Raw genomic sequence first — 13,819 nt, 5'->3', positions numbered from 1 at the left:
AACTGCCAGTGCAATACGGCTCAACCTTTCAGACGAAGTTCTCAACAACATTAGTGTGAAGAACTGCACTACTGCACAGAAGATCTGGAAAAGGCTGGAGGAGCTGTACATGGCAAAGAACTTGTCAAACAAGTTGTATTTGAAAAAGGAGTTGTACAGTCTGCGCATGCAGGAAAATGCAGATCTGCTACAACACCTAAGTAAGTTCAATGGCCTTATCTCTCAGTTATTACAATTTCAAGTAACTTTTGATGATGAGGATAAAGCGATACTCCTATTGGCATCTCTAACTTCGTCATATGAAAATCTGGTGACTACCCTGTTATATGGGAAGGACACTATGAATTTTGAGCAGGTGTCAGGATCCCTACTGTCTTACAATTAGACCAGTATAATTGTTAGCAACGAGTCACAAGCACTCGTGACGGAGACCAGAGGCAGAAGCAAAGGGAGATCCCAAAGGTCTCAAAGTGATCGGTCCAGGGGAAGATCAAAAGCAAGAGGTAATGATTACTCTTGTTACCATTGTGGCAAAGCAGGCCACATGAAGAAACATTGTCGTGTATGGAAGCGAGAACAAGCTGGAGGAAACCAGAAGAAAGAAGATGAGAAGAACACTGCTGCTGCAATCACAAGAGGTGATGAAGATGTTACAGTCATTGTTGACGAGTGCCTACATGTTGGTGACCAGATGAGTGAGTGGGTGGTGGATACTGCAGCCTCATACCATGCTACACCAAACAAGGAGTTGTTCACCACATACAAAGCAAGAGACTTTGGTCATGTGAAGATGGGAAATACCACCAGTTCTAATATTGTGGGTATTGGAGATATATGCATCAAGACAAATGTAGGCCACCAGCTGACGCTGAAGAATGTGAGGCATGTCCCAGATCTACGCCTCAATTTGATGTCTGGAATCGCCCTAGATAGGGAAGGCTTCGAAAATCACTTCGGTGATGGCAAATGGTGTCACGACCCAGCCCCGTAGGCCGTGACTGGTGCCCTAATTGGGCACCCTGACATACCTATCCATATCGAATCACATACAATTAGCATATACGGTCACAATTACTATATGCCGTCTCAAACTATATCAAACTGTATCGAACACATTTCAACGCAACCATATACGGACATATATATATATATCAAAAAGCCGGCAAGGCTATCAAATATATCAAAAGCCCGACAAGGCTAACAGATGTATCAAAAGCCGACAAGGCTAACGGATGGCGCAACGGCCCAAAACATATACAAAGTGCACGCCGACAAGGCTGCCATAACGAATAGGGTCATACAAACACATCTGTACAGAAGTAGGCACACACACCCACAAATACGTCTACAGACCTCTAAACAGACCAACAGAAACATATGGCGGGACAAGGCCCCGCCGTACCCTTGAGCAAATATATACGTACATAGCGAACAAAATATATATACCAATAGTGTATGCTCCGAAATGAGAAGAGCACTCCAAACGGCAGAAGAGGGTGTCCTAAACTGGTGGATCACCAAACTGTGCGTTTGTACCTGCGGGCATGAAACGCAGCCCCCGAAGAAAGGGGGTCAGTACGAAATATGTACTGAGTATGCAAAGCAGAAGATACAGAAACAAATCTGAAACATAAACGAAATAGTAGTACAGAGACTAAGTACAAATCCAACATATCAAAATGTTCACTTTAAAAATGTGTAAGTCATGCATAAGGTACAGAAGAATATGGTCGCCCGCCCGTCGATGGCGCCATAACACAACATACACCAGAAAGGTTTCAAACCTCCGAATCCCCGTCGCACATCATAACACAGCATAACACCAAATATAAGTGGAACCCGACCCTCTTTGGCGAGTAGCTCGGTGAACCATAAACACAGCATAACTCCGGAGTATATCAAAGTGCGCACGACAACTGAATCGGCCCGGGACTCGGCGAAAGGGATAACAGAATGCACGAGTAGAGTCGTAAGTAGTCATATGCATAAAATCATTATCATAAACTCAAACATAAGTAAAATGATCATACTTGAAAATCGAATCATAGTCATAACAAATTCTTTCAAAGGTTCTTCGAATTACATGAAAGAAAGTCGCGGGACCCACGAACGGGTATTTACCCGAGTCGGGCCCGCCTATGGAAAACATACATATCATATGTCATATAGACTCCTACAAAAATATTGAGGTAATCCGAGCATTTATGTGCAAGATATGACATTCAAGAATTACGAAATTCCTTAAAGCGAAACCTTTCTATACAAAGTTCGGAATGCGACTATTTCAAAGACGTAACGGTTCATACTTTTATCAAATCAAACATAAGAGTGCCAAGGAATATATATAGATCATATCATGCTCGGATTTCGAATCATAGGATTTTCCTAAAGGCTCGTAATCTAGCCTATCCAAAACTAAGGCATGCCAATAGAAAGAAAGATTGGGCTTTACATACCTCGAACGCACTCCAAGCTAGCCGATCTAAAGTTATTCCCAATCTACGCCTCGGTCTCCCCAAGGTCTACAAATATGCCAACGAATATCCCATATTAACCATAGGCACTTAAGCAATTATTTATTCCAAACTAACTCTAAATTCTACAGAAAATTCGGCAGCATTTCCCCTGTAAATAGGCCAACCCGAGAATTTAACTCGCTCAAAATCAACAACAACAACAACCACAATAACCAACCTAGCAACATCGATAATCAATTCGAAAGGCAAAATAACTTTAATAGCTCTCTTTTACACCATTCAACAACTTTCCAAATATTCAATTCAACGGCTTACCTTCAAGCCAACATCAACGCTTATACATTCAAATACTAACCCAAACCCATACTAACAACATTCAAGAACATTCTAAACAATTCACATAATATTTCCAACAATCCACAATTTTTCCATCTATGGCCGAAAACAGCCCCCTAGCCGAGAGCAGCCCCCTTTTCACTTTCCTCATTTTCAAGTCATGTTTTGTATCACAATCCACAATATAACGATATCACTCTCATAAAATATACAAATTACATCAACGCACAATAAGCCTTAAATCAGCCCACAAAATCTCAACGTAAATCTTAAGTCATTAAATGCTCATTTCCAAACTAGAATTCATAACGACGACAATTAAAATGCTAAGCGATATTAATGCGATCTTCGACATATTATATGACCCACATTCGTCCACACTACACATATACATATGTTCATGGTTCTCATATATAAAGATTGCATTAAGTGCACAAGGTTCTCCAAATCAGTCCGCAACGCTTACTATATCAATTTGGGACAATAGACTCTCGCTTCCAACATAAAAGTCATCCCAATAACCATTACGACGCTAAGCGACATTAGTGTGTCCTTTGGCATATAGCATGACTCATGTTCATCTATCACTACTTATATATATATATATATATATATATATATATATATAATTCTTAGCCATCCTACACACTACAACAATTTAACATACTACAAGAATTAATTCATCAATCCAATTCAACACCCATATACACGGCTAGAACACCAAACACACGGCCCAACTTCATCACACCATATTTCATGATTTTCATCCATATTAACATACTACAACATGAAATAAGCGTTCACAACACATAGAACAAAAGCAAAACTTACCTTTCTTCTTCAATACCACAAATGGCTAGGGTTTGCAATTGGACACAATGAATGGTTAGATGATCCAAACAATACTTCCACGCTACTTAGGGACCTTAAATTAGTTGATTTGTACCAAAGAAATATTTTTAGAGAGGCTCAAAATGATCTTGCTTTTTTCCCTCTCCTTAGCCGTGAGCAATGGTTTGGTGAAGCTCTCCAATGTCTTGTTATTTTTTTTTTCTAAGTGTTGAAGTGGGAAATGAGAAAAGATGACTTGGTTTTCATCTTTTAAGTGTCCACAAATATCTCTTATTTGTCTTTGGCCCACACAATGTGTTGAACCATTTAAAATTGGCCACACAATGTGTGGGACCATTTCCATATACACGGCCACAATGGCATTTTTGCACAACATTTTCAATTCCAATTTTATGAATTGTGGTCCCAATTTTTCCTAAGTGTTCAATGCCCACAATTTCATATATAACTCATGTCTCAAAATAAAATCAAAGGTCAAAAGTCCCGACTTCAAATCCCGGAATAGTCTTGGCCTTAAATTATCATAGTTAATCCGGGTTGTCCCAAAGTATAAAAATACGGGACGTAACAAATGGAAACTCACCAAAGGAACGATGGTTGTTGCAAGGGGTCAAGTTTGTTGTACACTATACAAGACCCATGGACATATTTACAAAAATGGGTTAAATATTGTAGCTGATTCTTCACCAAGTTTGTGGCACAAGAGACTAGGCCACATAAGTGAAAAGGGGCTACAGATTTTGGCAAAGAAGAATAGACCTTTTGCCAAAGGTATGTTACTTGATCAATGTGATTTCTGTTTATTTGGAAAGCAACATAGAGTTTCATTTAGCAGTAAATCCACAAGAAAATCAGAATTGTTAGAAAGAGTGTATTCTGATGTATGTGGTCCTATAGAAGTTGAAAGCCTTGGAGGACATAAATATTTTGTAACTTTTATTGATGATGCCTCGAGAAAAACATGGGTGTATCTGTTGAATTCAAAAGATCAAGTGTTCCAGATTTTTCAACAGTTTCACGCCATGGTGGAAAGAGAAACTGGAAAGTCTCTAAAATGCCTTCATACAGATAATGGAGGTGAATATATTTATCATGAGTTCAGAGATTACTGCTCCAGACATGGGATTCGACATGAGAAGACGGTCCCAGGGACTCCTCAACACAATGGAGTTGCAGAAAGGATGAATCGCACCATTATGGAGAAAGTCAGATGTATGAGAAGAACTGCAAAGCTTTCTAAGTCTTTCTGGGGAGCAGCTGTGCTTACTGCCTGTTACATTATCAATAGAAGTCCTTTGGCCCCACTCAATTTTGAAGTCCTGGAGAAGGTATGGATAGGTACAGACATTTCTTATAATCATCTGAAAGTATTCGGGTGCAAAGCATTTGTGCATGTGCCAAAAGAGCAGCGGTCAAAGCTTGATGATAAAGCCATACCATGCATCTTCATTGGTTACGGAGATGAAGAGTTTGGCTACAGATTTTGAGATCCAGAGGCAAGGAAAGTTATCAGAAGCAGGGATGTGGTCTTTCATGAAGATCAGACAATGAAAGATCCAGAAAAGGAAAAGCAGCAATCAGACAAAGTTACTACTGAAGTAACTGTTGATCCTCTCCCACAACCCACAAATGAAGATGATGCTCAAGATGAAGATGTACCATCACAAGAGCATGACGATCAGGGGGAGATGATTCCAGAACAAGAGACTGGAGAACTTCAGCTTAGGAGGTCAACACGACAGCACCAACCAAGTAGCAGATTATGTCCTATTGACTGATGAGGGGGAGCCAGAAAGCTTCCAGGAGGTGCAGGCTCATGAAAATAGAAGTAGCTGGATGAAAGCTATGCAGGAGGAAATGGATTCCCTAAAAAAGAATCATACTTATGAGCTCGTGAAGTTACCAAAAGGAAGGAAGGTCCTTAGAAATAAATGGGTGTTCAGGCTGAAGAAAGACGGCAAAGGAAACCTGGTAAAACACAAAACCCGTCTAGTGGTGAAGGGCTTCAGCCAGAAGAAAGGTGTTGACTTCGATGAAATTTTTTCTCCTGTGGTAAAATTATCATCAATCAGAACAGTACTGGGGTTAGCAGCAAGTCAAGACCTTGAGATAGAGCAACTAGATGTGAAAACAGCATTTCTCCATGGTGATTTGGAGGAAGAGATTTATATGCAGCAGCCAGAAGGGTTTGAAGTCAAAGGGAAAGAAGACATGGTTTGCAGATTAAAGAAGCTTGTACGGGTTGAAGCAGGCTCCACGGCAGTGGTACAGGAAGTTCGACTCATTCATGGTGGGTTATGGGTAACAGAGAACTACAGCAGACTACTGTGTCTACTTCAAACAATTTCCTGGTGAGAAGTTTATAATCTTGTTGCTATATGTAGATGATATGCTGATTATTGGCCAAGACAGAGAACTGATCAGCAAATTGAAGGGAGAGCTATCAGAATCCTTTGATATGAAGGATCTGGGACCAGCTAAATATATTTTAGGCATGGAGATCACACGTGACAGGAAGAGTGGAAGATTATACTTGTCACAAGAAGGTTACATTGAACTAATTCTTGATAGGTTCAACATGAGAGAGGCAAAGGCAGTCAGTACGCCTCTCGGGTCTCATTTCAAACTCAGTAAGAAGTCATGCCCTTCTACAGAAGAAGATAAGCAGAAGATGTTGGCTATTCCGTATTCGTCAGCTGTGGGAAGTCTCATGTATGTTATGGTTTGTACGAGACCGGATATCGCTCATGCAGTAGGAGTTGTGAGCAGGTTTCTCTCTAATCCTGGTAGAGATCATTGAGAAGCAGTGAAGTGGATATTTAGATATCTGAGGGGAACTTCCAAGCTATGTTTGAGCTTTGGAAATGGAAAATCAGTCCTTGAAGGATATACAGATGCAGATATGGCCGGAGATCTTAATAGCAGGAAATCTACATCTGGTTATTTGTTTACTTTTGCAGTGGGAATTGTATCTTGGCAGTCCAAGTTGCAAAAATGTGTAGCTCTATCCACAACCGAAGCTGAGTACATTGCCGCGACTGAAGGTGGCAAAGAGACGTTGTGGATGAAGACTTTTTTCACGGAGCTGGGTATTAAGCAGGACGAGTATGTTGTATATTGCGATAGTCAGAGTGCAATAGACTTGAGCAAAAATGCCACATATCATTCAAGAACCAAGCATATTGATGTCAGATATCACTGGATTCGTGATGCTACGGAGACAAAAATATTCCAGTTGAAGAAGATCCACACAGATGGAAATGCAGCTGATATGATGACAAAGGCGGTCTCAAGGAAAAAGCTTGAATTTTGTTCCAAGCTAGCTGGTATGAGCTCTCGGTGATTCACAAGAACATTCTTCCCCATGTCGTCGGGAGAGGGAGAATTGTTGAGTAGGTCCCTCCGACATGTTGGGCCCACCAGAGTTGAATAGTAAATACGCATGGTACTGTTCACGCGTATAAAACGTGGTTTACTGTGCACGCGGTTTACTGTTCACGCGGTGTTACTGTGCACGCGGTGTTACTGTTCACGCGCTTTTCTGAAGCTTATGAATAGAGTTCTAAGCTTCATTTGAAAATATCGCCAAAAATAACTCAAGAACTCAAGTAGAGAAGAGTTAGAGAGAGCAACCAAGAAAAAAAAAACAGAGAGTATTCCATCACCTTATTAGCAGAATATTGTGGTGAGATTTGTATTGAGAGTATACCCAAGTTTTGTGATACTTGGAGATTGTATTGTGTACCGCTATTTTGATAGTGAAGCTGTTTCGGAGTTGTCCCGTGGTTTTTTCCCGTCAAGGGTTTTCCACGTTAAAAATCTCTGTGTCATTTACTTTCCGCTGTATTTTCGTATTTCCGTATAAGTACTATTTATATATACGGTACTATTCCCGTATACGACACTGTTCACTTATACTGTCAGTAAACAGTATTGAAGCTGGAAAGATCCTGTGATATCCAAATAGTGATTTTTAAAAAATCTCAACAGATTGCACTCCAGCAAAGGTAATGAAACGTCTTCCTTTTTCAACCTGGAAATCACCTAAACAGCATAGACAAGCAGAGTAGAAAGTAAATGAATTTAGCATCACAAAATCAAAATTATCGGACTTCAAAATATCCCAAAGTTATGGGTCAAACTTCTACCCTAAACAAGATAGAGAAGCAGAGCAGAAGCTATTGATCTAAGTTTCATTAAAATATTTAAAGAAATCAGTCTGTCTAAATTCTTCGTGACGTGCTTAAAATTTCAGTTTCATTCAAATGTTGTGCAAAATAATTCTAGATTTTCTCCCTTTCTTTTTGTCACTTACTCGTGTTCGTAACCTTTATTTTACTGAATTACTATATATCAACACATTCGAGAACTTACCTATAGTAGAGAATTATGACTTCGATTTTTCAAAAAATGTCTCAATTATATCATATTAGCACCTTCCACATACGTTAATTTTGAAAGAAAGCAAAACAAATTCTTTTCCTTAATTAATTATCACAGAAAGAGCATATCAATCAAGGTAAGCAATTAATATAAAGTTTACATAATCTAATATGTAAGACCCTAAATTTAAACAACTCTAACAAAAAAGAAATTAAAAAAAAAACAAAGATAATAAAAACATAAAAAGTACCCAATATTTACATTATAAGTGTTTAATATTCTCTAATCAATAAAATTTAGAATTTTATATCTTTTATTAGCTTATATTTTAATTAAAATATTATTATTTATATTATATATTGATTGTATATGAAAATAAATATTTTGGTATGATATTCGGTGTCTGATATTTTAATGAAGCCACTAGCGAGCTTCGATCTTTGAACCTTATTTGGATCGTGATGGAGTTTTTTTTTGGCCACGTGAGCCACTAGCTTTGTGCCAGACATCAGCTCATAAACTTCTGAAGCTGGGTCTTAATTTGTAGTGGGTCGTGTTTTACTACAGGCGGGTAAAAGGATTTAAATGGGTGAGTAGATTTAAGTATTTAAAAAGAAAAAAGAAAAAAAGCATAGGTTATTTTATGTGGGAACATGGGGATTTATCGGGTGACGGGGTAAAGGTAGCTGAAAGTAAGACGTCAACGGTGTGAGTTGAAAAAATACAATATGGATTAAAATATAGCTTTTATTTTGGATAATACAAGGGCAAATATGACCCTTTTCCGATCTTTTTACATGTCATGACCCAACCCCGTAGGCCGTGACTAGTGCCCGAACTGGGCACCCGAACACACTCATCCAATCCGAATCACCTACAGATAGCGCATACGGGCACAAATATCACACGTTGCCTCAAATTATATCAAACTGTCTCAGACACATTTCAAACGCAACCAAATATGTACATATATATATCAAAAGCCGACAAGGCTATCAAATGGCACAACGGCCCAAAACATATACAGATGCACGCCGACAAGGCTGCCATGGCGAGTGGGATCATACAAACACACCGGTACAGAAGTAGGCACAACCCACATATACGTTTACAGACCTCTAAACAGACCAACCGAATCATATGGCGGGACAGGGCCCCGCCGTATCCCTGAACAAATATATACATATGCAACGAACGAATATATGTACCAAAATGTAGGCTCCGGGATAAGAGGAGCACTCCAAACAGCAGAAAAGGGTGTCCTAAACTGGTGGATCACCAAACTGTGCGTCTGTACCTGCGGGCATGAAACGCAGCCCCCGAAGAAAGGGGGGTCAGTACGAAATATGTACTGAGTATGCAAAGCAGAAGATACAGGAACAAACCTGAGACATAAACGAAATAGAAGTACAGGAAATAAGTGCAAGCCTAAAATATCAAAATGTGTACTGTCTAAATATAAGTCATGCATAGGGCACAGGAAATATGGTCGCCCGCCCGTCAATGGCGCCATAACACAGCATAACACCAGAAGGTTTCAAATCTCCGTCTCCCCGTCACACATCATAACACAGCATAACGCCATACACAGCATAACGCCAAATATAAGTGGAACCCGACCCTCTAGCGAATGGCTCGGTGAACCATAAATACAGCATAACACCGGAGTATATCAAAGTGCGCACGACAACAGGACCGGCCCGGGACTCGGCGAAAGATATAACAGAACGCACGAGCAGAGTAGTGCGGAAACCAGATACATATACATAATTAAATTCCAAGACTCGACAAATGAATACTCATATATATATATATTGAGATCGGAAAGCTCAAGGTAAGTAATGAGTCTGTCGGAATTATTATATAAAAATATGAGCCTTTCGAAATTCACAAACTTCCAAAAAAAAAAAAAAAACCTCATAAGTCATTTTCTGAAAATTTAGCATCATTCACTTTAAAGAGCTTTCAACAACTTATGGAGCAAACCAAACGAAGCCTTGAATTCATAAGCGAAGAATCCCCTCTTTGCATCATACAAAATAGATTAAATAAAACAAACGAAGGAAGACTCGGGCTAGTGGGCCCGCCTCGGGTCAAGTCGAGGTGGCGGAGGTAAATCATGAACATTCAACTTTATGAAGTCATCTAAGGAAGTTTCAAAGAGATTCGGTGATGTTTATGCGACTTTTGAATATTCGATCACTTTTCCAACTAAACATAAGTATTGTAATTCAGTTCTATTGAATGAATAGTACCCAAATTCTAACTCGGTTTTCTAAGAATAGGATTACCCCCGAGACTCAAATCTCAACTTAGTATAACTAAGACATGCCAAAAGGAGATGAGGGTAGCTTTACATACCTTTTCCGCCTCCTATACGTCTCCAAAATAAAGTCCCAAATTCGCCAAAATCTACAATTTGGTCACATTTACCAATTGTGAGTTATAGCTTCTAAGAATTCAACTTAAATTCATATTTGTCTACCGAAATTTCGGCAGCACCTCCCCTGTAAATTCAACATCCCGAGAATTTGCTCGGCCAAAAATATCAACAACAACAACACCACGATACCAACAACATCAACAATCATCACAAAATACATTATAACATAACTATTCTTCCTTTCTTCATAATTCAACAACTTCCATTCCAACTCCACAATTTTAATAAAACTACCAAATCACATTGTCTTCTTCATAATTCAATATCAATAACAATAACTCACCTTCTAACATCTTACTTTCGCAATTATATAAAAATCATATAGAAATCACATAATTTCCCATAACAACATACAATCAATTTCCATGCTAACTCAAATCGTTAAATCTTTATTTACGTCATACATACCATAACGACGCAACTAACCAACTAAATGAACTTCACTCCAACTTCCCTCCACCACACCATGGCTCACGGCCATGTTACACACACACACACACACACGGCTTCACACACCCACATCACAACTCTAAAATTCTCATCTAATTCCAATCATTTCAACATATATGCTTATTTCACAACACAAAAGAATAGAATCCTTACCTACCCACACCCACATATATTCGGCCACCTACATACACACACACACACCAAGCAAACTTCCATTTTCCCATAAATTCTACCCATTTCCATACACTACAACATAAATAAGTCTTCATAACATAACTTTAAGGAATCAATTCTTACCTCTTCCTTCAAACTTCAACCTTGCCGCAACGTTGCTCTCCCGCTAAACCAATTATATCACGTCGGAGAGCGTCTTAAACTTACTAAGAATCCAAGAAGGAGAATGTCATACCCCATTTTAACCGGGTTAAATGAGAAGTACGACATATTGGAGATTCCTGTTTTTTGTTCATGTTAAGGAGTCGCCACCTAATTATTTATGGTGAATTAGGACACCTAAGGTTAATTAAAGTGATTATCCTAAGTTGATTTTATTTTAAAGTCTACGAAACCAAAAGATTCTAGGTACGGGTTCAACTAACCTAGAGGGAAGGTATTAGGCATCCTCTAAATTCCATTAATAATGGTTAATCCGACCGGACTTATGATTAGTTAGACTTAAGTGTAATATGTTGTTTAAAGTAAACCTTGTAGAAAAGTAGTGATTGAATAAAAAGAGTTTAGTTATAAGTAAACCCAAAGAAACGAAATGAGTAATGTTCACATGTATTCGGAATACGAATTACGCCAACTAGCAAATTAAAGGTATCTGTAAAGTTATTGCAAGATTAATATTAATGTTTTAACAAATATGTATTTCAAGTGTTCTAAGACAAAAAGAGTAAATCTTGATTCTTTTAGCTCGATGTGGTCGTGTTATTTTGAAAAAATCAGTCATTCAAATAAATGTTATGGATACCATAAATAGTTTGGAACATAAATGGAAGTGAATATAGTTTGTGGAATTAACTACCCATTACTAAACTAAACCCCTTAATGTCACTAAGGTTCATCTGAATTAGCAAATAAAAATATTAGCCACACAATACACATTAAATGCGCACAAAATAAAATAGAGGAGTAGATATAATGTAAATGGGCCCAGCCCATTTGGACTGTTGTGATCTGTTTGTAGCTGGGCTTCGGCCCAGTAACAATTTATATGTGTTGCTGCTGTTGTCACGCTTATTGGGCTTCGGCCCAAATTTTTATTTCCCTGTTTGGCTGTGGACTGGGCTGACACAGGAGGAGAGTTTTGTTGGGCTTTTAGCCCAGCGCCGAATACGGGAGAAGACGAGTCCCCTCGGACTCGTATGCGGTGTTCATGCATAAAACGGAAGAAAAAGATTAGTATGTGATCAATGAATAATGTTAAACATACGAAATATAAACTCAAAACAAATTAACAGATTGTATATTCTATGTATATTTTAAGTATATCTTAGGTGTACACATTCATAAAGATGTATAGAAGGCTAATATTGAAAAGTTTTCGCCCTCGTCTTCCCGATGTCGTACAAATTCCAGGGGATTTCATGAACCCCAGGCATGGCTAACACCGGGGAAGGTTTAAACTTATACCAATGAGACCCTATTGTACCATCTATTGTATACATCTTTCCACATTTGCACACTACTATAAAGCACTACTACTATATAGTGAATAAAAGCACTTAACATACAGAATCATAAGAGAATGGACAAGGTAAGACTCATGCTGGGTTCAGACAAATAGCCATAGAAGCAACTAGTATAGCACACATTTAGAAGACAAGCTTTACAACTATATTAATCCAGAGTCCCATACTCCAATAAGTACCCAACAAAGTTCCTAAAGATCACAACAAATAGGCAAACATCACCATGCTGTAATAACGTCTATCATAAGTAAACAAGTAAGATGGGTTTCAAAGAACTCAGGATCAGTTTCAACAAGACAGGGAGAGAACCAGATAGTACATGTTTGTACAGAGCCATGCTAGGCAAAATAGACAACAAGAAGAGGCACAAACTTATGCAGATTTTCATTACTCAAAAGTAGACAGTTTGGAGGTGCTAAGACCAGATTCCATGTGGTTTGGGAGACATGTATGATAGTTATTTAAACTTTGCATAGAGTGTAGGCAAGTTCAAGAAGCAAATAAGCTCAGGATTAACAGCAAGTAAGCAAGTAGTACCATCTATAGAAAATAGGATATGAATATCATGCTTGGACTTAGATACTTAGCAGGCCACAGTGGAGCTAAAAAACCAAGTGACAAACAAGAAGCAAACTCAGAAATTGCGGCTATGATAAGTTCAAGACAAGGGCACCCTATCAAGACTTAAGTCTTGGCGGCAAACAAACTCCCAGGTAGGTTCACACTAAACAGTCAAGCTTCAGTCAACACAAACTAAAACAAACAGCTTTGTTATGCAAAATTCAGACTGCCAGGCTCACATATTATACATAATAGACGTAAGAATGATAGGTAGTGACCCTAATAACCACACATTGTCACGGATTCATCGCAACCAGAAGATAAAATTAAGCAATGGTAGCATAGACCAGTCAAGTAAGGTAAATTAACATGTGGTAAGCGTAGATAGAGGGGTAAGTCAACTAAACAAGTAGGCTGGTTCAAACATGGAAGGTTTACATGTTTTAAAACACTGATTAAACATGTTGAGAGTAAAGTACCGTTCAAATAAGTCCCTTTTCACACAGAACTTGAAATGAGTCCTGTGACAGTTAGCATGTGTCCAGGAAGTTAACCTAAGGAGATAAACAGGTAGCCATTTAAGGTCATGAAAAACGAAAGAGGCATATACAGCATAGTCG

This window comes from Lycium barbarum, chromosome 12 (assembly GCF_019175385.1).
Source record: "Lycium barbarum isolate Lr01 chromosome 12, ASM1917538v2, whole genome shotgun sequence".
Lineage (NCBI taxonomy): Eukaryota > Viridiplantae > Streptophyta > Magnoliopsida > Solanales > Solanaceae > Lycium > Lycium barbarum.
Note: the sequence above shows the minus strand (reverse complement) of the source record.